Below are 25,865 nucleotides of genomic sequence, written 5' to 3' on the forward strand. Positions count from 1 at the left end.
TCTACCATCCCTCTTCCCCATTCATCAATCCTCCCCTTAACTAAGGGGGCGAGGCGGAGTTAGCAAGCTCAAGGTGGCTTTCCAGTGGCGATTCCAAGGGCGCGACTTGCACCCCTTCAGACTCAGCTTGGGGCCAAACACGGTGCCTCCTCCGCAGCCCCATTTCGCGGACGCGGGAGGGGGAAGGGGGCTCCGAGCGCGCTGCGCACCCCGGCGGCCGCTCGGCTCTCCCTAGCCCCTGGGGCGGAGGGGCCGCCTCCAGGTCCGCGGCAGGGGGCGGGGCGGACCGGCGCCGGGCAGCACCTGGGCTGGGCTGGGCGGTGCGGTGGCCGGGGAAGCGGGAGGCGGGCGCGGAGCGCGGGCGCGGGGCCGCTACGTGCAGCGCGGGGCTGCGCTCGTGTGCGCTCGTCGCCGCCTCCGACGCGCCTTTGAGTCAGCAAGTCCGTAGCCCGCCTGCCCGCCGGCCCGCCAGTCCTGCTGTGCCAGGCTCTGCCCGGAGGTGCAGCCCGTAAGTGACAGGAGACCTGCTGGGTAGGCCTCCCCCGCGCCGCCGCGGGGAGGACCGCGGCTGGGAGCGAGCCGGCCGCCCTTTCCTTTCCTTTCCCGAGGCGTGGGGGCCCTTCCTGCTGCGCCCAGGAGCCACTCCCTGCGGGCTGGGAAGAGGTTTGGGTCTCCTGGGATTGGAGCCGGGCGCTGCCTTCTTTCCTGCTGGGGAGGAGAAACTGGTCGGCCTGTTTGCCAGGGGAGGGCAAGGATCGGATCGATCCGGCTAAAAAGACACCCCGGGGAGAGGGTGGAGCAGAGTTGGAATCCTGGATGCCAGGAAAAGTGCTGAGGCACCTTACACCAGGCCGGGTTGTGGGTGGGTATTTTTTAATTCACGAAAGGGTAGCTTTGAGTTTAGAAATTGGGAGGGGTAGGCAGGGGGTTTTCGTGGGATTGTGGGATTGCGGGAAAAGGCCCGAGAGAAAATCCACGTTGACTGATTACTAGGTCTGGTGCCACGCGAAAGCAACAGCCTGTTTTTCAGTTCTGATGCATCATACTTCTTTTTTTTAAAATTTAATTTAATTAATTTTTATACAGCAGATTCTTGTTCGTTATCTATTTTATACATATTACTGTATATATGTCAATCAAAATCTTCCAATTCATCCCACGACCCCACTCCGCCGCTTTCCCCCCTTGGTGCCCATACGTTTGTTCTCTGATGCATTATACTTCTGTAAGATGGTCTGCGGGTGATTGAGGGGAATGGTCACGAGGACGTAGAGCCACATGTCCTGCTCGAAAGGAAGGGCTTCTATTTCTGCAAGGCACGTTTACGTGTAAGAATAATGGAATTAGAAATTTAGAGCAGGAAGGAGGCTTTCATGTGATCTCCTTCAAACCTTTCATTTGAGGGATGGGAAACTAAGGCCCCAGGGAGGAGAGTCGTTCAGCGGTTCAGCAGGGTGGGAGAAGAAACAGGCCTAGATTCTGGCGGACTTCTGACTCCAGCGTTCTCCCCACCCCTAGGGTCCTGGGGTGGGTGTAGGCTTGGAATACATAAACAACCTCTTCTCCCCTGGGAGTGGGCTGGGTGAGTGAAGCCACTGGGGAGAACTGGCTGCTCCATCCTTGGACCAAACTCAGCTGGGGTGCCTCAGTCTGAGAATGGAGGTGAGTGAGGTGCTTCTCCTGCTTCTACCATCCCTTCCAGTGATACCTAGTCCTAAAGCCTTTTTTTTTTTTTTTTTTAAGGCATGGGAGATTTAAGGTTGCCTAATGGGACTGTTTTGAATAAAGATACAAAATAAAATACATCCAGAAGTAAATATATATAAGATGTGAAGTAAGTTGATTAGCACTGACCTGTATTTCACTGGATCACCCTGTTTCGCCTGCCGGTCTATTTCATTTTCATTTCCGAGGTGACTATTTCACTAGGGAGGAAATTGGTGTTGAGAGTGGGGACTTCTTGCTCAGGTGACACTGCTCCTCACCAGATGTCTCTTGACTGACTGGCATTCTGCTTCTCTCCCCACCATCCTGGGCTGTGGTAACTTCCTCTTATTTTACTTAGGGGAAGGCCTCCCGGATCTTGGTATCCAAAACGTAGAAATAAACACCTTCATTCTTTCCCATATAAAAGTTTGTTGTTTAAAGACTAACGTGTTCTACTGCAGCATTTCTACTTGATTTTGGAGCATTCTTTTTTCTTTTTTTTTAACATCTTTATTGGAGTATAATTGCTTTACAATGGTGTGTTAGTTTCTGCTTTATAACAAAGTGAATCAGCTATACGTATGCATATATCCCCATATCTCCTCCCTCTTGCGTCTCCCTCCCACCCTCCCTTGGAACATTCTTAATAATAGCTTTTCTCAGCCTTAGGGTCTCTACTTTCATTTTAGAGGGCTTAGTTTGTTAGTTCAGCTATTATGGGAAATGGCTTCCTTTTCCTCTTTTGGTGTCAGGGCTGTGGTTTAAGAACCACTTGCGAGGGGTTTAGAATTGACTGAGACCAGGGTCCAGCCTTTGCAGTCTTCCATTTCTAAGAGTGGCAAAGGAGGGCTTTTGGCCAAAGTCATGGTTGACCTCCATGGAGAATAGCCCGCATTTTGAACTGCTATCACCGTCTTTTTTTTTTTTTTCCTCTTAGAATCTAGTAGGTATGAATCAGCTTTTATGTTCTCTAAGCCCTGTTCAAACTAAGAGGTTATATGTGGTAGTGGTTACAACTTCTGGTTTCAGACTCATTAGTGTTGAAATCTGGGATTATCATTTGCTAACTGAGGTACTGTTAGCAGGGCACTTCACTCTCAAAGTCTGATTTATCCTTTATTCAGAGATAAAAAAAGGAACTGATAATCCTTGCCTCCCAGAACTGTTCATAACATTAGTTGACATTTAATGAGCACTGATTATGTGCTAGGCATTGTGAAAAGAGTTTTTATGTGGCAGGCTCATTAATTCTTACAACAAACTTCTTTTTTTTTGAATGTTTAAAATTTATTTAATTTTTTATACAGCAGGCTCTTATTAGTTATCTATTTTATACATATTAGTGTATACATGTCAATCCCAATCTCCCAATTCATCCCTCCCACCACCACGCCGCTCTCCCCGCTTGGTGTCCATACATTTGAATCCTTACAACAAACTTCTGAAGCAGATTCTGTTTGCATCTGGGAGAAAATGAGTTATCAAGATATCTATGGCTTTCCTAAACTCTTCAGCTCACAATCTTAACCACCCAGCAAATGTGTCCCAGATTTCTATAATATGGAATAGTTATTTAGGGCTTAGTGTGTGCCAGGCCTGGTTTCAAATACCATATGTATATTAACAATCCTTCAGATAGGTATTTTTAATCCTCGCCTCCTTTTTTCTTTTCTTTTCTTTCCTTTTTTTTTTTTTTTTTTAAATAACAGAAGGAACAGGCACAGAGCCTAAGTCAATTAGTAAATGGTGGAGCCATGATTTGAATGAGGCAGACTGGCTCTGGAATGGGTACTCTCCCTCAGCCACTTCTCTGTGAATGTAGGTAAAGGGCTTAGCCAGACCTCAATCAAGGGCAGCTCTTAATTGGCATTTTCATTTATTTTTCTCTAAGTAACCACTTCCTCCTCCCAGTCTCTGGGGAGGAGATGCTTTTAGTTCTGGAAATGATTCAACTTCACTTAAGGTTTTGTGATTCTGCATACATTTCTGTTGTATTCTCTGTTATTTTTTAAAAGCTTATGGTAGGTCTCAGTGATCTTGACCCTGGGAATACAGAGATAGGCTTTAGGGAGTCTGTGAACTCCCTGAAAATGTATGATTTCATACTCTTGTGCAAGAGTATATTATTCTGGGGGTGAGAATGTACAACTTACTTTAGATTCTTAAAGTGTCACCCATGGTAGAAAGAAAGGTTAGTAATGACTATTCTAGTCCAATAATCTTGTTTTACAAATGAGGCAGCCAAGGCCCAGTGGAGAGGCAGTATAGTTTAATCTGAACTATGCAGCTAATTAGAAGTAGAAAGGGGACTAAAACTCAGGTCTCCTGACTTCCAGTCTCATATTATTTCCATCACACCCCAATACCTCCTTTTGGAATGAGTGGTGCCAGGTGAATAAATTATGAAATGCCAACAGACGCCCGACTCTCCCACTAGGCTTCCCCACTGTGGGGGAGACCAGCAAAGCTTCCTGGAAGCTCTATCAAAATATATCATCCTTGGCATGCCATCTTGTTAGCTGAACCACTCTACAGTGATTTAGGATGGGAATCTACAATGCTGAGAAATACAAGCCAAGAGGATAAAATTTGGGGAAAAGACTTGGAAAGAGTCAGAACATGCATTGGTTGAGGCACAAGGAGGCTGTTTAGGCCTCTTGGTAGAATTGTAGTATTGGAAAGTTTTTGCCGAGAGATTTGTAAATTCAAGCAAAATTCCAGTAAGTCTGAGATTAAGGGTAGGGTGTGAATCACCGGGAAGTCAGCCCACCTCTTAGCCAAAGCTTGATGCCCCTGTGACTAAATAGGACTAATATTTAGTCTTATTAGAAAGGTTTAGTCCTAAACCTCATTAATATCAGGTAAGTGTGGATTAAAAGCAACCATGGTGGGACTTCCCTGGTGGCACAGAAGTTAAGACTCCACACTTCCAGTGCAGGGGCCTGGGTTCAATCCCTGGTTAGGGAACTAGATCCTGCATGCCACAACTAAAGATCCACACGTGGCAATGAAGATCCCATGTGCCGCAACTAAGATCTGGCTCAGCCAAATAAAATTTTAAATTTTTTTAAAAAAAGAAAGAAAAAAGCAACCATGGTGAGGGCATGGGAAAATAGATTGTCACCATATACTTCTCTGGGGAGTGTAAATTGGTACAACTTTTTGGAAAGGCACTTTGGCAGTATTTATAACATTTAAAACTTTGCATACTTTCTGATGTATCAGTTCCCCTTCTAGGACTTTATCCCTCAGAAATACTTGCCTCCTTGAACAAAGGAGGAAATCGCTATAAATGAGCTGATATGGAGAATGTCTATTATATATTAAGTAATGAAAGCAAAGTACAGAGCAGTAGGTATATTATGATCTCATTTTTTGGGGGAAAAAATAGTCTGTAAGGATATGCCCCTAATCTGTAGACAGTGATTATGTTTGGGCAGTGGAATTGAAAGGGGTTGGTAGTATGGAGGATTTCATTAGTAGATTCCTATTTTTAAAAATCTTCTAAATTTTGAATTGATTTTAACCTTACAGAACAATGACCAAAAGTAATAAATCTTTTTTTTTTTTTTTTTTTTTTTTTTTTTTTGCTGTACGCGGGCCTCTCACTGCTGTGGCCTCTCCCGTTGCGGAGCACAGGCTCCGGACACACAGGCTCCGCGGCCATGGCTCGCGGGCCCAGCCGCTGTGCGGCATGTGGGATCTTCCGGGATAGGGGCACGAACCCGTGTCCCCTGCATCGGCAGGCGGACTCTCAACCACTGCGCCACCAGGGAAGCCCAGTAATAAATCTTTTACTTTTAAAAATAATGAGTATATAGTACTGAAAATAAAAAAAATAATTCTTAAGAATACTTCTGATAAAAAAAGGACATAACATGATATAAATGCCTAGGGTATTTGATATAACATAACATAACAAAAAGGACATAACATGATATAAATGCCTATGGGTAGGGTATGGTTTCCCATGCGTGGAGGAGCCAGTCCTCTGGATTTCCAGGTGAGCTGTCCTCTCCCCAGCTGCCCTTTCTGCTACTCATTCCAAAGATGTGCCCCAGCCCCCACTCCTGAAGGCAGGAGTTGTATGTAGCAAGGAAGTTGCTCAGTTCCGAAGTACATTGGCCCTAGATTATGTAGTCTTTAAGCATTTAAAAAAATATCAGCATTCGTCTCTCAATTTAGTTTTTGTTTCCTGGGTATAGCGCAAAACTAGTTCTGTTACCCTTTCATGGTATTTTCTCAGCATCCTCCCTCCACCTCGACCCCGGTAAACGTCTAACCTGGGCTTTCTGACTTTGAGAGTCCAGATTGCATATTATCCACCTATGCAGTTAAAAACTGCACTCAAGAAATATATTCTCTTGAGAACATATTCTCCTGTAGAAGAGAATATAAGGGAAGAATATTCTCTCTTACTCAACAAATCTGGCTCATTAATAGTGGAAATTGGGCTTCCCTGGTGGCGCAGTGGTTGAGAGTCTGCCTGCCGATGCAGGGGACACGGGTTCGTGCCCCGGTCCGGGAAGATCCCACATGCTGCGGAGCGGCTGGGCCCGTGAGCCATGGCCGCTGGGCCTGCGCGTCCGGAGCCTGTGCTCCGTAACGGGAGAGGCCACAGCAGTGAGAGGCCAGCATACCGCAAAAAAAAAAAAAAGAAAAAAAATAGTGGAAATTATAATGAACTACATATGTAGATATCTTTGATGTCTGCCATCCCCCACACCCCCACCGCCCCGACAGCCTGGATATCCTTAGGAAGATAAGAAAAAGAAATCTCGAACCCCTTTCGGATTCAGACTGGAAATTCCTAATTTAATTCCTAATAGCTGGTGCCCTCCTCTAGGGAACGCTAGATTCCTGGAGATGGAAAAACAGAAAGAGGGAAGGGGGGAGGGGAATAAAAGGGGGCACCAGAGGACGAGACAGACTTCATCTAGTCCTAGTTCTGTGTCCAGGCATGTGATAAAGCTTTCTGACTTGTTTCCAGAAAAAATTTTTTTATATGTTTGGCATGATGACAGGTTTAGGAAAGAGATGGGGACCAACACCTATGCAGAATTCACCACACACCATGCACGGCCTTGGGCACTTTGATTTACATTATGTCATTGACCCCTGTGAAATAGGAATTATTATAGCCATTTTATACTGTGCAGAGATATTTCATGACTTGACCAAGTAGATAAGGCAGGAATTGAACCCACAGCTGCTTCCATGCCTGATTTTTATTTTTCTTCCGTGCTCTATTTTAAAATTCCCACCATTGTGTTTACTTTTAGGGCCAAGATGGCATGCTCTCTGACAAAAGGATTACGGGAAAATTTTGAAAGCCATACTGGGTGCATTATTAGCTATAGGACTATGAGGTTTCCATTTCTGATCCTCAGACATTCTCCATTCAGATTATAAAAGGCTGTAATTTGAGGGCTGCGTTATCATAAAGATTTTCAGTGATATCATAGGCAGCCAGGGTTTTGTCCTAATTATTTACGAACCGTGAGGTAGATTTAACACTTAAGAGCATTTTAGCTTTGAAATCAGTGGTGGAAAGTTATTTTCTTCTCCTTTTTTCCACCCCCCTTTCCCATTTTCCATCGCAGGTGTGCATTTTCCTTCTTTGTGCCTTTATATGCTTCCCTGATTCCGCTGAGGCTCCTGCAGCATTTGGCCAAATTTCCCTGAGCATCATAGAAAACATGGAAGGACACACGCAACTCAAGCCTCGGGGGCCCAGAACCTTAAAGGGCTGTCATCAGTGTAGGGTACCTGTCCCTGCTGAACCAAGCAAGCTGGGGTGGACGTCCCTTCAATGCATTCCTCTGGTGCTTAGATGTTAAATAGTAATATTAGACTATCTTTAGTTTTGGAGAAGAAAGACACATTCTCTTCTAACCTAGGTGTCATCTGGGGGCCTGCCAGTCCTTGTTCCTTAGAGAACCAATTAACCTTGGTGAGAACCCACGAGCCCATGGCCCAGGGAATTCCAAAGGCCTCCCAGGTTTGCTGCTAATTCCCCGGGCTGTGCGCTGGGGGAGGGCTCACGTGTTCTTCCTGGTTTACCTTGGTGACAGCCCTGACATGTTGATGGAGAAATCCACCCCACCACGTGCTTTGCTGGTTCAGAAGACTTTGCTAAGCTAGTGGAGCAGTCACCTTGCGGGGCTCCTGACCTTCTACGTTCTCCTGGGTCCCTCTCTCAGTCTTTCAGCCCTGCCCCTCCCCCTCCTCCCTTTCCCATGAGCTCCAGGGTCTTTTCTCTTTATTTTGATGACTGTGGATGCTCCCCAGTTCCTCTCAGACTTACAAACCCAAATGGTTCCAAGTGCGGAACAGAGCAGGGGGCATTGTACGTAGGGAACCTATGCTTCTTAGAAATTATAAACACAATACACGGGAAGGAGGTTTCTATTACTGATAATTATCCTCCCCTTTCTCACTGACACAGTGGCTCTGTTCGCTGTAGAGTGGACAGCTGAGGAGAATGCAGGTGTTCCCACAGCCCTGGGTTCTGGTGTCTCAGAGCAGGAGACGTGGAGCCTTTCTGTGGGCTATCTCTGGGTAATCAGACCCCGAGAATCAGGACTCCTTCTGCCCAGGTGCACGTGAAAATTCCTACACCAGGAAATCAACTTAACCTTTTACAGGGAGGCACAGACTGGTCGCTGGCTTTTTGCAGCCAGCTCATTTCCCTGACGGTTGGGAGACCTTGAAAAAAATGTGACCTCTGTTTTGAGAACTTTACCAAACTGAGTCTGTGGACAGATATGAGTCAGATGCCTTGGATTGCAGTCAGTGCTTCGGGAAGATAGTTTAAGGAATAATAAGTTTGGCATTTTACTCACTTTTAAAAGGACTTTCTCTATGTCTTTTCTCAGCCTTCTTGGGTCAAGGCCAGGCATTGGACACCCCTGGGTAAGTATGTGCCGCAGGGAATGGCCAAGGTGTGTGCTTCACCGCGTGGGCTGTTTCAGAGCATATAGATTTAAAATATTCTGCTCCTGTAAATATTACTGTCCCACCTGACAAATCAGATACTTGAAGGGGACATTTTTAAAAAGGCACATTTTTAAAAGGCACAGTGCTCTGTGATCATCAGGAAGAGACCTCAGCATTTCCCCCTTCAAGGGTCTTGGAAAAATCTAGACAATAATGAGCAGTGACAGTAGCTGACACAGTGAGCTCCAGGTGCGTACCTCCACATTCGCTCATGTGATCTGTCTTTACAGTGGATCCATGAAGCAGGCTCTTATCCTCATTTTACAGATGAGGAAGCTAAGGCACAGAGACGTGAAAGAATTTCCCTGGGCAAGGGGCAGAATAAGAATTCGCAGCCAGGCTTTTTGGCGTTCACTGTGCCCTTCCTACTCCTGTTAGGGGGACACTCCTTGCTCAAAAGTGAAATCTCCCTTCTTGCTGGCGCCTCAGATGCCTTGCCAGTTCTTCCTATCCGGACTACCCCTGGTGCTGCTGTCTTCCCATGTAATTGAACTTGCCTCCCCAGTGGCAGTGCTTTGGCCAGAGGTGGCGAGCTTGGTGGGAAGACTATTTCCAGTGTGTTGCAGTGATTTCCTTTTTGAAAGAGAATTTATCACTCAGTTTAAAAGGGGAACATTTAATGCTGACTTTTGTCTCCAATTTGCATGCCTGTACCCTTTTCTTATCTCAGCCCCAAACTGTTCTCCAGGTGCCTGAAGACTGTGCCGTGTGGATGTCCATCATCATCGTAGCTTGTTCCCAAACTGAACTCAGCTTCTTTCTCTCTTACCTCTAAAAACAGACCTCCTTTCCAACTTCCCCATTGCCTATGACCCCAGCCTTCTTCCTGTCACCGGCTGGTGAGTCAACCTTGACTCCCTTTCTTCCATCACGCTCTGTCTTCAAGTTATTCTTGTTACGTACATCTTTTTTAATAAACTTGATTTTTTTTTGGCTGCACAGCTTGTGGGATCTTAGTTCCCCGACCAGGGATTGAACTGGGGCCCCCTGCAGTGGAAGCACAGAGTCCTAACCACTGGGCCACCAGGGAAGTCCCTAATAGACTTGATTTTTTGTGTTGTTGTTATTTATTTATTTATTTTTAAATGACCATTTCGTATTTATTTATTTATTTACTTTTGGCTGCATTGGGTCTTCGTTGCAGTGCACGGGCTTCTTGTTGTGGTGGCTTCTCTTGTTGTGGAGCATGGGCTCTAGGCGCACGGGCTTCAAGAGTTGTGGCATGTGGGCTCAGTAGTTGCGGCCCGTGGGCTCTAGAGCACAGGGTCAGTAATTGTGGCACATGGGCTTAGCTGTTCCGCGGCATGTGGGATCTTCCTGGACCAGGGCTCGAACCCAAGTCCCCTGCATTGGCAGGTGGATTCTTAACCACTGAGCCACCAGGGAAGTCCCTAGACTTGATTTTTGAGAGCAGTTTTAAGTTCACAGCAAAACTGAGGGAAAATACAGAGACATCCTATGTCCTGCCTGCTTCCCCTCTCCCATTATCAACCTCAGCATCAGAGTGTACATATGTCATTACAGTCAATGAACCTGTACTGATACATCATTGTCACCCAAAGTCCACACTTTACATTGAGGTTCATTTAACTCATAGTGTTGTACACTCTGGATTTTCACAAGTATATGATGTGTCCACCATTATAGTATCACACGGAATGATTTCACTGCCCCCCAAATCCTCTGGGCTCTGCTTCTTGTTATTTTCAAATGCGCTTGGCCATCCCCCCTCCCATCTTGAGTTCATGATCTCTTCTGCTGGCCGGTGCATTCCAGCAGCCCTGTGATGAAGCTCACGGCCTATCAATCCATCCTCCACCCCATCCCCAGATGAGTCATCACCATCGTGGCAGGCTTCCGTGTACTACATCCCTGCCTTTAACAGAAGTCAGCATTCCTCCTCTCGTCATTCAGGACTTCCCCATCCTAGGATGCCCACTGAAGCTCTTCCAGACTTACCTCCTTGTGATATTCTGCCAACACAGTCCCTTCACTCTTGGTTGACTGGACCCCTAGGTATACTGAAAGTGGTGCTGCTGCTGCTTTTTAATTTTTTTTAATTTTTGGCCATGCCATGTGGCTTGCGGGATCTTAGTTCCCCAACCGGGGATTGAACCCGTGCCCCCTGCAATGGAAGCTCAGCGTCCTAACCACCAGACCGCCAGGGAAGTCCCATGTGGTGCTGCTTCTTAATCACCCCAGGCTGGTCCTGTTTTCTCTGCTTGTCCTCATGCAAGCATCGAGGCCTCATCAAGTGCTACGTTCTTCGTGAAGCTTCTCTCTCTCCACTGGCCTCCTTCCTGTAATCCTGTTACCAGTGCTATTTTTTTTTGGCACATACAGTGAACTTTGTATTAGAAGCAAACTGTTTCATATCTGTGTCTGGACATCTTTAGGTCTTAGAACTCAGAGAGTGTGACTTAACCCTCGCCAGGACCAATCCTAGAACCATCACACAGTGGGCTCTCAGTGATTGCTCATTGAATTGGATTGTTGTTGTCCTCTAGTTATTCTTGGGGGTCCTCCTTTATAGCTAATGACCCTAAAGAGGTCATATGAAGGCACTACACTTCTCTCAACATTACCTCCTTTCTGAGGATGAAAAAGTCATTTCCAGATGTTTGGTTGTTGGCTTTCCCAGTTCATGTATAGACAGAACTCTGCCCCCAACCTGACATCCCTAAAGCATTTGAGACATTAATAACTCAATGTATTGGTTGATATTCTCCACTTATTGCTATCTTTTAAGCATTTATCTCTAAGCATGTACCTTGGATGCCATGTTAGATGTAGGCAGGTACCGTGTGGTACCTAGCTGGGTTTGGACCCTGGCTCCTTCACTTACTAGCTGCATGACCTTGGACGCTATTTCCTTATTTGTAAAATTGGGATAATAGGGCTTCCCTGGTGGCGCAGTGGTTGAGAGTCTGCCTGCCAATGCAGGGGACACGGGTTCGAGCCCTGGTCTGGGAAGATCCCACATGCCGCGGAGCAAGTAGGCCCGTGAGCCACAACTACTGAGCCTGCGCGTCTGGAGCCTGTGCTCCACAACAAGAGAGGCCGCGATGGTGAGAGGCCCGCGCACCGCGATGAAGAGTGGCCCCCGCTTGCCACAACTAGAGAAAGCCCTCGCACAGAAACGAAGACCCAACACAGCCCTAAATAAATAAATAAATAAATAAATTAAAAAAACACATAGTGCCATGTCCCGCCCCAGAATTCCTAAGTCAGTGGAGCTGGGGTAGGATCTGAGAATTCGCTTTAAAAAAAAAAAAAAAAATTGGGATAATAAGACTTGCCTGTGGAGCTATCTTGAGGATGAGATGAGATCTTTCATGTTATAGTCTTTGTACAGTGTCTGGCGCCATAGTTAAGTTATTTTTTTGTTGGGTTGCTGTTTTTGATTATGAATGGTGTGTCTTTAACATCATTCTCCAGTCTCATCCTCCACAGTCTAGTGGAGTTAGGTCAGGAGGAAAGAGAGAAGACAATAGAGGAAGGCACATGGCCTTCAAGACATTCCATCCTGGATTGTTGCTGGATAAAATGCTTTATTTTCTCCCAAGATGAATGAGTAACCATGAGCAGAGGTGGGCTGCGGGAGGGGCCGGGAATGTGTTCTCTGTCCATCCTCCCAGCCCACGTGGTTGGACTGCTTAGAAACTTGATGGTGATGTAGAAATGGAGAGAATTAGCTGGGACTAATTCAATCAAACTTAATTGACCCTATTTTTTAATTTATTTTTTTTATACAGCAGGTTCTTATTCATTATCAATTTTATACACATCAGTGTATACATGTCAATCCCAATCTCCCAATTCATCCCACCACCCCCACCACTCTGCCGCTTTCCCCCCTTAGTGTCCATACGTTTGTTCTCTACATCTGTGTCTCTATTTCTGCCCGGCAAACCGGTTCATCTGTACCATTTTTCTAGATTCCACATATGTGCGTTAATATACGGTATTTGTTTTTCTCTTTCTGACTTACTTCACTCTGTATGACAGTCTCTGGGTCCACCCACGTCTCAGCAAATGACCCAATTTCGTTCCTTTTTATGACTGAGTAATATTCCATTGTATATATGTACCACATCTTCTTTATCCATTCGTCTGTCGATGGGCATTTAGGTTGCTTCCATGACCTGGCTATTGTAAATAGTGCTTCAATGAACATTGGGGTGCATGTGTCTTTTTGAATTATGGTTTTCTCTGGGTATATGCCCAGTAGTGGGATTGCTGGGTCATATGGTAATTCTATTTTTAGGTTTTTAAGGAACCTCCATACTGTTCTCCATGGTGGCTGTATCAATTTACATTCCCACCAACAGTGCAAGAGGGCTCCCTTTTCTCTACACCCTTTATAGCATTTCTTGTTTGTAGATATTCTGAAGATGCCCATTCTAACTGGTATGAGGTGATACCTCATTGTGTAGTTTTGACTTGCATTTCTCTAATAATTAGTGATGTTGAACAGCTCTTCATGTGCTTCTTGGCCATCTGTATGTCTTCTTTGGAGAAATGTCTATTTAGGTCTTCTGCCCATTTTTGGATTGGGTTGCTTGTTTTTTTTAATATTCAGCTGCATGAGCTATTTATATATTTTGGAGATTAATCCTTTGTCCATTGATTTGTTTGCAAATATTTTCTCCCATTCTGAGGGTTGTCTTTTCATCTTGTTAATGGTTTCCTTTGCTGTGCAAAAGCTTTGAAGTTTCATTAGGTCCCATTTGTTTACTTTTGTTTTTATTTCCATGACTCTAGGAGGTGGGTCAAAAAAGATCTTGCTGTGATTTATGTCAAAGAGTGTGTTCTTCCTATGTTTTCCTCTAAGGGTTTTATAGTGTCCGGTCTTACATTTAGGTCTCTAATCCATTTTTTTTTTTTTTGGCGGTACGCGGGCCTCTCACCGTTGTGGCCTCTCCCGCTGCAGAGCACAGGCTCTGGGTGCAGGCTCAGCGGCCATGGCTCATGGGCCCAGCCGCTCCACGAAATGTGGGATCTTCCCGGACCTGGGCACGAACCCACGTCCCCTGCATCAGCAGGCGAACTCTCAACCACTGCGCCACCAGGGAAGCCCTCTAATCCATTTTGAGTTTATTTTTGTGTATGGTGTATTTTGTGTATGGTGTTAGGGAGTGTTCTAATTTCATTCTTTTACATGTAGCTGTCCAGTTTTCCCAGCACCACTTATCGAAGACACTGTCTTTTCTCCATTGTATATCCTTGCCTCCTTTGTCATAGATTAGTTGACCATAGGTGCATGGGTTCCTCTCTGGGCTTTCTATCTTGTTCCATTGATCTATGTTTCTGTTTTTGTGCCAGTATCATATTGTCTTGATTACTGTAGCTATATAGTATAGTCTGAAGTCAGGGAGTCTGATTCCTCCAGCTCCGTTTTTTTCCCTCAAGAATGCTTTGCCTATTCGGGGTCTTTTGTGTCTCCTTACAAATTTTAAGATTTTTTGTTCTACTTCTGTAAAAAATGCCACTGGTAATTTGATAGGGATTGCATTGAATCTGTAGATTGCTTTGGGTAGTATAGTCATTTTCACAATATTGATTCTTCCAATCCAAGAACATGGTATATCTCTCCATCTGTTGGTATCCTCTTTAATTTCTTTCATCAGTGTCTTATAGTTTTCTGCATACAGGTCTTTTGTCTCCCTAGGTAGGTTTATTCCTAGGTATTTTATTCTTTTTGTTGCAGTGGTAAATGGGAGTGTTTCCTTAATTTCTCTTTCAGAGTTTTCATCATTAATGTATAAGAATGCAAGAGATTTCTGTGCATTAATTTTGTATCCTACAACTTTACTAAATTCATTGATTAACTCTAGTAGTTTTCTGGTGGCACCTTTAGGATTCTCTATGTATAGTATCATGTCATCTGCAAACAGTGACAGTTTTACTTCTTCTTTTCCAATTTGTATTCCTTTAATTTCTTTTTCTTCTCTGATTGCCGTGGCTAGGACTTCCAAAACTATGTTGAATAATAGTGGTGAGAGCATCTTGTTCCTGACCTTAGAGGAAATGCTTTCAGTTTTTCACCATTGAGAATGATGTTTGCTGTGGGTTTGTCATATATGGCCTTTGTTATGTTGTGGCAGTTTCCCTCTATGCCCACTTTCTGGAGAGTTTTTATCATCATAAATGGGCGTTGAATTTTGTCAAAAGCTTTTTCTGCATCTATTGAGATGATCATATGGTTTTTATTCTTCAGTTTGTCAATATGGTTTTTCACATTGATTGATTTGCGTATATTGAAGAATCCTTGCATCCCTGGGATAAATCCCACGTGATCATGGTGTATGATGCTTTTAACGTGTTGTTGGATTCTGTTTCCTAGTATTTTGTTGTGGATTTTTGCATCTATATTCATCAGTGATATTGGTCTGTAATTTTCTTTTTTTGTAGTATCTTTGTCTGGTTTTGGTATCAGGGTGATGGTGGCCGTATAGAATGAGTTTGGGAGTGTTGCTTCCTCTGCAATTTTTTGGAAGAGCTTGAGAAGGATGGGTGTTAGCTGTTCTCTAAAAGTGTGATAGAATTACCTGTGAAGCCATCTGGTCCTGGACTTTTGTTTCTTGGAAGATTTTTAATCACAGTTTCAATTTCATTACTTGTGATTAGTCTGTTCATATTTTCTGTTTCTTCCTGGTTCAGTCTTGGAAGATTATACCTTTCTAAGAATTTGTCCATTTCTTCCAGGTTGTCCATTTTATTGGCATACAGTTGCTTGTAGTAGTCTCTTAGGATGCTTTGTATTTCTGTGGTGTCGTAACTTCTCCTTTTTCGTTTCTAATTTTATTGATTTGAGTCCTCTCCCTCTTTTTCTTGATGAGTCTGACTAATGCTTTATCAATTTTGTTTATCTTCTCAAAGAACCAGCTTTTAGTTTTATTGATCTTTGCTATTGTTTTCTTTGTTTCTATTTCATTTATTTCTGCTCCGATCTTTATGATTTCTTTCCTTTTGCTAACTTTTTGTTTTGCTTGTTCTTCTTTCTCTAGTTCCTTTAGGTGTAAGGTTAGAGTGTTTATTTGAGATTTTTTTTGTTTCTTGAGGTAGGCTTGTATAGCTATAAACTTCCCTCTTAGAACTGCTTGTGCGGCATCCCATAGGTTTTGGATCGTCGTGTTTTCATTGTCATTTGTCTGTAGTTTTTTTTTATTTCCTCTTTGAGTTCTTCAGTGATCTCTTGCTTATTTGGTAACGTATTGTTTAACCTCCATGTGTTTGTGTTTGTTATGTTTTCTTCCCTGTAATTCATTTCTAATCTCATAGCGTTGTAGTCAGAAAAGATGCTTGGTATGATTTCGATTTTCTTAAATTTACTGAGGCTTTATTTGTGACCCAAGATGTGATCTGTCCTGGAGAATGTTCCTTGCACACTTGAGAAGAAAGTGTAATCTGCTGTTTTTGGATGGAATGTCCTATAAATAGCAATTAAATCTATCTGGTCTGTTGAGTCATTTAAAGCTTCTGTTTCCTTATTTATTTTCATTTTGGATGATCTGTCCATTGGTGTAAGTGAGGTGTTAAAGTCCCCCTGTATTATTGTGTTACTGTTGATTTCCTCTTTTATAGCTGTTAGCAGCTATAAAACTGTTAGCAGTTGCCTTATATATTGAGGTGCTGCTATGTTGGGTGCATATATATTTATAATTGTTATATCTTCTTCTTGGATTGATCCCTTGATCATTATGTAGTGTCCTTCCTTGTCTCTTGTAACATTCTTTATTTTAAAGTCTATTTTATCTGATATGAGTATTGCTGTTCCAGCTTTCTTTTGATTTCCATTTGCATGGAATATCTTTTTCCATCCCCTCACTTTCAGTCTGAATGTGTCCCTAGGTCTGAAGTGGGTCTCTTGTAGACAGCATATATATGGATCTTGTTTTTGTATCCATTCAGCAAGCCTGTGTCTTTTGGTTGGAGCATTTAATCCATTCATGTTTAAGGTAATTATCCATATGTATGTTCCTATGACCATTTTTTAAATTGTTTTGGGTTTGGTTTTGTAGGTCCTTTTCTTCTATTGTGTTTCCCACTTAGAGAAGTTCCTTTAGCATTTGTTGTAGAGCTGGTTTGGTGGTGCTGAATTTTTGTAGCTTTTGCTTGTTTGTAAAGCTTTTGATTTCTCCATCGAATCTGAATGCTATCCTTGCCGGTTAGAGTAATCTTTGTTCTAGGTACTTCCCTTTCATCACTTTAAGTATATCATACCACTCCCTTCTGGCTTGTAGAGTTTCTGCTGAGAAATCAGCTGTTAACCTTATGGGAGTTCCCTTGTATTTGTCATTTTTCCCTTGCTGCTTTTAATAATATTTCTTTGTCTTTAATTTTTGCCAATTTGCTTACTATGTGTCTTGGCGTGTTTCTCCTTGTGTTTATCCTGTATGGGACTCTGCGCTTCCTGGACTCGGGTGGCTATTTCCTCTCCCATGTTAGGGATGTTTTCGACTATAATCTCTTCAAATATTTTCTTGGGTCCTTTTTCTCTCTGTTCTCCTTCTGGGACCCCTATAATGCGAATGTTGTTGCGTTTAATGTTGTCCCAGAGGTCTCTTAGGGCTATCTTCATTTCTTTTCATTCTTTTTTCTTTAGTCTGTTCCGCAGGAGTGAATTCTACCATTCTGTCTTCCAGGTCACTTATCTGGTCTTCTGCCTCAGTTATTCTGCTATTGATTCCTTCTAGTGGAGTTTTCATTTCAGTTATTGTATTATTCATCTCTGTTTGTTTGTTCTTTAATTCTTCTAGGTCTTTGTTAAACATTTCTTGCATCTTCTCAATCTTTGCCTCCATTCTTTTTCTGAGGTCCTGGATCATCTTCACTATCATTATTCTGAATTATTTTTCTGGAAGGTTGCCTATCTCCACTTCATTTAGTTGGTTTTCTAGGGTTTTATCTTGTTCCTTCATCTGGTACATAGCCCTCTGCCTTTTCATCTTGTCTCTCTGTGAATGTGGTTTTTGTTCCACAGGCTGCAGGATTGTAGTTCTTCTTGCTTCTGCTGTGTGCCCTCTGGTGGATGAGGCTACCTAAGAGGCTTGTGCAGGTTTCCTGATGGGAGGGACTGGTGGTGGGTAGAGGTGACTTGTTGCTCTGGTGGGCAGAGCTCAGTAAAACTTTAATCCACTTGACTGCTGATGGGTGGAGCTGGATTCCCTCCCTTTTGGTTGTTTGGCCTGAGGTAACACAATAGTGGAGCCTACCTGGGCTCTTTGGTGGGGCTAATGGGGGACTCTGCGAGGGCTCATGCCAAGGAGTAATTCCCAGAACTTCTGCTGCCTGTGTCCTTGTCCCCACGATGAGACACAGCCACCCCTCGCCTCTGCAGTAGACCCTCCAACACTAGCAGGTAGGTCTGGTTCAGTCTCCTATGGGGTCAGTGGTCCTTCCCCCTGGGTCCTGGTGTGCACCCTACTTTGTGTGTGTCCTCCAAGAGTGGAGTCTCTGTTTCCCCCAGTTCTTTCAAAGTCCTTCAATCAAATCCCAGTAAGCTTTAAAGTCTGATTCTCTAGGAATTCCTCCTCCCGTTGCCGGACCCCAGGTTGGGAAGCCTGATGTGGGGCTCAGAACCTTCACTCCAGTGAGTGGACTTCTGTGGTAAAAGTGTTCTCCACATTGTGAGTCACCCACCCAGTGGTTATGGGATTTGATTTTACTGTGATTGTGCCCCTCCTACCATCTCATTGTGGCTTCTCCTTTGTCTTTGGATGTGGGGTATCTTTTTTGGTGAGTTCCAGTGTCTTCCTGTCAATGATTGTCCAGCAGCTAGTTGTGATTCTCAATTGACCCATTTTTTATTGGGCACTTACTCTATGCCAATCATTCTGCTTAGTGCTAAGGTTATAAAGTGTGAATGATTTAGACACGTCCCTGACCTCATGGCACTTTTGAGAGGACAGGCAATAAACAAGAAGGTAAATTAATAGATGAAAATAATACAGACTGTGATACATTCTAAGGAAAAAAAATTAAAAGGATAGGGCATTACTGGGGGAATTTGCTTTAGTGGGTGGTCAGGCAAGGCTCCTCGGAGGAGGTGTCATTTAAACCAAGGAGCCACCTTGGTGGGTTGGGCCGGGGAGGTGGGGGGATGTCAGAGGGAACAAGAGGTGCAAAGGGCGTGAGGGGGGAGTTTCAGAAATTACCTGGTTAGGGTGAATGGAAACTGTGATGGTGCAGAAGAGTTGGGGGTACAGAAGAGAAAGTGTGTGTGTATAGGGATTGTGCAGACACAGACCCTGTCCTCTGGACAGTGATTTCCAAAAATTTTCTACCATCAATACACTTGAAGGGGCATGCTATGCACTCGTGGGGTGGCACTGTTGGGGGGTGGGTGATGGGGAATGCTGGGGTATGTGTGATTTGAAAAGAACCCTCCATAATTTAAATATAACTCACCTTCTCCCCCTCCATAAATTGAGAAGCACTGCTCTTGATGACCCACTCAGAAGCCTTGGGATCTGGGGACATTTACATCTCTTACTTCTCAATTAAATTTTGCAGGGTTATATAGGCACACTGTAGAATTCTGTCTGTTGCTGAGAACATTGGCACAGACGTTTGAGGATGAGTCACTGTTTAATTGGATCACTGTGTGGCCCATTTAAATAAATAAATACTGTTTTTTGAAAAGAAAAGTTATTCATGTTCTTTGGACATTATTCGGAAATGCCTTTGGAGATGTCCTTTAAGATTTTAATGCATATGGATGTTGTCCTTTTGTGGAGAGAGGCGGTGGAGCAGAGAGGAGAAAACAGCTTCAGGAGTCCTCAGTGTGAGTCTGGACCACACAGTGTGGCTTTGGGTGGTCGTTTACCCTCTCTGGGTATTGGCTTGGGAAGTTCTCTTCTGTAAAATAAGACAGATAAGTCCTGTGCTGCCTGTCTCACTGATTGTCATGGGACAATGTTTTATAAACCGCAAAGTATCAGAAAATAAAAGTTTCTGTATAAAAATTAAAATCTGTTTGCATATGTTATAGCCAGTAGCACATTATAACCAGGATGTAATCCAAGACCATAGAAAATAACTTTTCACTGCTCATAGATGACTGGTCTCTAGAATAATCCAAAGGAGCATATTTTTATAACTTTGCAGTAGGAATGGGCTTTCTAAGTATGGTACAAAACTTAGAAGACATAAGGAAAAGATTGATAAAATTCATTGCTTAAAAACAGTTGGCATAGCAAAACCCCTGTAAGCAAAACAAAAGACAGGTTACAAATGGAAGAATATATTTGCGCTTCATGTTATGCATTAGGGATTAATTTCCCTAATATGTAAAGAATTATGAATCAATAAGGAAAAGAACAGAACTCTATAGGAAAATGGTCAAAGGATATGAACAAATAATCCATATAATATAAATTAGTGGCTCCTAAACACATGAAGAATGCTTGACCTCACACATAATTTTTAAAATACCAATTGAAGTACATTGAAATATATTACATTTCACCTATCTGGGGTTGGCAAAAATAAAAGATTTTGATAACCATCCGTGTTAGGGAAGATGTGGGAAAACAGAACTCATACATACACACTTGGCGAATGTGTATTAGTTCCCCGCAGAGGGCATGTTGCCAGTATCAGAGTTAATAATTCACATGGCCTTGCTTGACTCAGACATTCCACTTATAGAAATTTATCGCTCAGACAAATTCACAGGTATTCGCTGAGCACTGTTTCTAATAGCAAAAGAGTATCTATCAGTGGGGGCTGGTGAAATGAATTATGCTGTGGCTGCACAGTGGCATAGTATACAAAAAGAGAACCAGGATGCTCTGTGGATAGCTGTGGAGCAGTCTATGTTGTTAAGTAAAGAGGGAGGCATGGGAAGGACTGTATGTGATGCTACCATTTACAGAAAAGAAGGTGGGGGAGGTAATAAATAGGAGTATATTCTACTTGCAGCTGCATAAAATTTCCCTGGAAGGATACCAAAGATGACTAAGAGGCAGAAGAGAGAGGGTGAGAATGTTTATTCTTGACCCTTTTGCATTTTTTTTACATTTTGAAACAAATGTTGTTTTCAAAAATAATAAAAGTAAAATACAAAGCAAAAAACAGAAAGTAGTGATGAGGTAGGAATTGAACTGAATGCAGTAGATTCATTAGCATTGTATTTGATCCTCAGATTATCAAACATCTTTATGTGTCCACCATGTACTATCACTATCACTATTTGGGGATACTCCTTCAAAGAGTTCTCAGTTGACTTGGGGGCACAGAGCTAATGTCCACCTCAATCAGAGGCCAGTGAGAGGACCATATAATCAAGCCTTCAGGGGCTGGTGCAGCTGAAGTATGATGGGGACCATGGTGTTCAAGGTTTATGTACAACGATTGTGGTAGGTAGAATAACAGCCTCCAAAGATGTCCACGTCCTAACCCCTGGAACCTGTGAATATTTTTCCTTGCATGGCAAAAGAAACTTTGCAAGTGTAATTAAGTTGAGGACCTTGATTAATGGGGAGATTATTCTGGGTTATGCAGTTGAGCCCAGTCTGATCACGAGAGTCCTTAAAAGCAGAGAACCTTTCCTGGCTGTGCTCAGGGAGATGCGACCACAGAAGGGTCAAAGAGATGATGTGTTGCTGGCTTTGAAGATGGAGGAAGGGGCCATGAGCCAAGCCTCTGGAACCTAGAAAAAGCCAGGAAACAGATTCTCCCTTAAAGTTTCCAGAAAGAACACAACGCAGCAGATGCCTTGATTTTAATCAAAAGAGATCTGTGTTGGATTTCTGACCTACGAAACTGTAAGATCATAAATTTGTGTGGTTTTAAGACACTAAGTCAATGGCAATTTGTTACAGCAGCAACCGGAAACTAATACGAAGATGATGTAGAAATACCCCGAAGCTTTACTCGTGAGCTTTCTAATCTAGAAGGGGAGAGAAGACAGGAACCTAACCAGTCCTCACACCCAGCCAGTGTGGAAAGTGGCATGGAGATTTGCAAGGGGTCAGGGGAGGCCTGGGGAGAAGGTGGCAGTTGAGTTGTGCTGTGAGAGGCACTGCAGCTCCCTGCTTGGGGGCAGGGACTCTGGTGCTGCCTGCTGACTCTGCCTCCTGCTAGCTATGGGGCCTTGAGACAGTCACGTAATCTCTGTGCCTCAGTTTTCTAATCTGTAAAGTGGGGATACTAATGATGCCTCCTGAAGGGGCTGTTGTGCAGAGGAAAGGAGTGGATGTGTGTACAGTGCTCGGAGTAGTTCCTGGCCTTCCTAAGGGATGTGGGAGTGTTTGCAGTTGATATTTTGCCCTCAACTGGGGTGGGTAAGGCAGGGATAGGCAGAGAGGGGAGGGGGGGCATCCGGAGATGCCGGGCCTCCTGCCTGGGAGAGGAGGAGGGGGGCACTCACCTCAGTGGTGGGAGCACTGGTAAGGAGCATGGAGCCAGATGATGGTGGCCTTGGAAGCTGGGCTGAGGCGCGTCCACTTTGTGCTTGAGCGGGTTCAGCAGGTAGGATGACAATGAGTGCAGTTAGGGTGCTGATCAGGTTTCTTTAAGTGGGGAGGCAGGCTTAGTTTCTGAGCCCTGACTCCAGAATCTGCTTCCCCCTCCCCTTGTCTTCTCTGTCTCCTTACCCTGAGTGGCCTGACCTCTAACCAAGATGATCACATCTCATCCTGCCTCTCTGCCCCCCGAGCCACCCTGGAGGTATGTCTGGATCAGGGGCCACCACCTAGTACCTGGTACTAGACCCCAGGGCTCAGTGTCTCTAGAGAGAGAACACTCTGGGGTCTATAATGGCTCTCCTGCATGGACACTCATGGTTACGTGCTTCTTCAAAGCCAGTTTTCTGCCTCTGCTGTGTCCCCGCAGAGAGAGGAGCAGAAACCCCAGCCCTGTGGCTTTGGCAGGTCCCCAGGGGCTGATGGCTGGGCCTGCCGTGTTGTCTTTCAGAAGCTGGCTTCCTTCCGGCCTCGGCCATTCTGGGCTTTGCCTCTCAGCACGTAGAGCTGCTGAGCCACCAGGCTCTTCGGGGTTCTTGGAGAGAACGGCACTTTAAGCAGAAATGGGAATCTGGATTTCCCAGACCCAGGGCCTCTTCCCTGTGTGTTCTCCCTCTGCCTTGTGGAAATTCCTCTTCCGCCACCACTGCTCAGATTCCTCTTGCTGACTCTGGGCTGCCCAGGGCCCAGAAGTCAGGGATCCGTCCCAAAATAAGGCACCTACCTAGTGGCTGGTTCTGTGCCAAGCAGCTGGTAACAGCTAGTGATGAGACAGACACAGCGCCTGCCCTGCTCTTGTGGGGACAGATAACAAACAGCAAATAAAAGCATTATGGGATGTCGGCTTACAGGTACACGGTAATGTCTATGACAGGGCCGAGTTGTGATTTGAAATGGTGGCCTTTGGTTGACCAGGACCAAGGCCTCCCCGTGAAGCAGCGGCCTGGCTGGTGGTCTGCTTGGTCCTGGGCGGTGGTGGGGAGACGGCTGAGAGCGCTGTGCTTTTCCTTTCCCTCAGCCGGTTTCCCCACCTGGAGCACAAGATATCACATGGTACATCCTTCACCGCAGGCACATCCTGCACCGAGGTGCCTCTCAGGAAAGAACCGAGGGGTCACATGAAACAAAAACGTGAAGTTAGCAAGGAAAAGGAGAGAGAAGCTAGGGTGTGTGTGTGTGTGTGTCAAAGAGGCGCGAAGGGGTGTTTGTGTCAGCAGCGTTTTAGGGATGTTGGTGTTTCTCTCCCTTAGTCCTTCCTGGAGGGCTCACTAGAAAACCACTTAGCAGATACCTGATTATTAAAAAAAATAATTAAGTTTATCGTGGTAAAAACATTTAACACGAGATCTACCCTCTTAGTAAGCTTTTAAGTGAACAATACAGTATCGTTAACGATAGGTACAAGGTTGTATAGCAGATCTTTAAATGTATTCATCTAGCAGATACTTGATCTTGTTAGAACCTACAAATGGAATTCTTTCCTCCCCAAGGCCTCCCCAAGGTTTCACTCACCTGAGGCACTTTTCTTGGTCAGGAAGTTGCTTAACTGGGCTTTTCAAGATGCTTTTGCTTGTCTGGTGCGACCTGCTTTATCCGTAGCTCTCTGAAAAGACTATGCAGAGGAATTATCTACCTATTAAAAAGGGCAAATAGTTTAGGCCTTATGTGAGTTTGAGGCTCTGCCAAACCAGTGCAGCTAAGTTTGTTATTTCCCTGTTTGTCCTGAACATTCATGTAGCAAAGCCCCACCTCCTGCTTGTCTCTACTTTCTCTCTCCTCTTAAAGTTTGTTGTTCACTTGTGGCATAAAAATAAAAACATTATGAAATCGAGCCTGTCATCGTGCTAATCAAATCCTGAGACCCTAAGAACCTCACTTTTTGACAGGCAACACATATAATTTTCTTTTTCCTTTTTTAAAAAAAATCTTTTTAGACTAAAATAAGTTGCCTGTGGATGTGTTTTCAAAGGGTAGTCTATTCTCATAAAGGACTTAATCCTTCTTCTGGTTTAATATTTTTATACTAGGAGTGAGTATAATGTGGCATGGTGCTATGTGACTTGCTTAAAATATAGTGTTCTGAAACCCTTGGGCTTTTCCTTATAACAGTGACTTGTGAAGAAGTGCTGAGATTTGATAATGGTTTTTGTTTTTGTTTTTGCTGCGTTGAGTTTTCCTTGTGGTGCGCGGGCTTCTCATTGCAGTGGCTTCTCTTATGGAGCACGGGCTGTAGGCGCGCAGGCTTCAGTAGTTGCAGCAGGTTGGCTCAGTTGTTGTGGCGCATGGGCTTAGTTGCTCCATGGCACGTGGGATCTTCCTGGACCAGGGATCGAACCTGTGTCCCCTACATTGGCAGGCTTATTCCTAACCATTGCACCACCAGGGAAGTCCCCTTGATAACTTTTTTTGTTGTGTATATAGCTTCCTTTATTTCAGTTGATTTCAGTTTTCTAGTTGAGTGTTAAGAACCTAGCCTGTGAATGGCATGTGATTCTGCTTAAAATATTTTAAGAAAAAAGATATTCAAGGAAGGGACTAGAAAGCAGATTACAATAGTGGGAAAAGTAATCAAAACAGAAATGAGCCATACGTAGTGAAAAGAATCAACCAAAATGAATCAGAAAAGCGATTTATTGTTAACAGTGTATTAATTGGATTGATGAAGAGTCCATACCTCGCACTGCCCTCGTTCAAATGCGAAGATGCTGCTGTGTCCGTCTCACCACTGCAGCACTTTGTACCTGAGATCCTTTTCCCGTTCCGAAAAAGACCTCTGCCTCAGCATTATCTTGACCCTCCGAGTGAGCAGCTGGCGTGTGGTGCCTGCACATTGACGAACACTGGGCTGCCTGTGCTTCCTTGGTGCGTTGCCCAAGTGTCTGGGTGATTTCTGAGCACTGTTTTTTCCCATTTATTTGTTCAATCAGTGTAAATGTGTGCAGAGGACCCATTAAGTGCCTGGTGCTGTGACAGAGGCCAGAGGCCCTAAATAAAGAACAGTGAGAGTTGTGTTGTCCCCAAGCCTACAGTTTGGTGGGGAGACAGACATTAATTCAATACTTAAATGAATAAGGGTAAGACTATCGCTGAGATCAGAACTACAGAGTTAGACCATGGTGCAGCGGAAGTGTAACGAAGGGGATTTGCCTGTGCTGGAGGAAGTTAGGGCGAGCCCCCCTGAGTTAGTGAGAATGGAACCGAGATCTGAAAAGTGAGTAGCAGTTATCTAGTGACAGATGGGTTTGAATCCCAGCATTGCCCTTGAGCAAGTTGGTGACCTTGTGGCGGTGACCTTGAGCAAGTTACTTCCCCTCTCTAAGCCTTAGTGTCTTCATCTGTGAACTGGATGGTTGTGAGAATTAAATGACACAGTGCACAGCATATACTCAGCATGGTGCCAGCATACAGTTGATGCTTGTAAATGGTAGCTGTTTTTATAACTGTCTGTGCTTTCTGTTTATTTTGCTGGACACTTTGAAAAGATACTTACTTAAATCTTTCCTTGTTCTGGTAGCAGGAGCCACTAAATAACTGAGAATAGTTTACTTGGAAAATGGAAGCTAAAGGGAGATTTAATGATGGTCTTCAAATAGGCCAAGTGTCCTCAGCATCTAAGATGTGGGAAAGGTTCTTATAGAGCCTTTGGTGTGAAGTCACATTCATGATGGGGCTGCCTTGGAAGCAATT

General features: G+C 44.2%; 1 protein-coding gene across 2 annotated transcripts in view; it reads left to right on the top strand.

Moving 5' to 3' along the window:
* The first annotated feature begins 367 nt into the window (after positions 1–367).
* SNX10 (sorting nexin 10) overlaps positions 368–25,865 on the top strand; it is a 77,575-nt gene continuing 52,077 nt past the window's right edge. Inside the window, exons 1-2 of one of the 2 annotated variants that reach the window (XM_081244320.1) lie at positions 368–508; positions 8,586–8,622. The gene's annotated coding sequence lies outside the window, so the exon portion shown is untranslated. The remainder of the gene's footprint in view (positions 509–8,585; positions 8,623–25,865) is intronic. The other variant, XM_081244319.1, reaches the window with a different exon arrangement.

Source organism: Mesoplodon bidens (assembly GCF_964165515.1).
Source record: "Mesoplodon bidens genome assembly, chromosome: 9".
NCBI classification, from domain to species: domain Eukaryota; kingdom Metazoa; phylum Chordata; class Mammalia; order Artiodactyla; family Ziphiidae; genus Mesoplodon; species Mesoplodon bidens.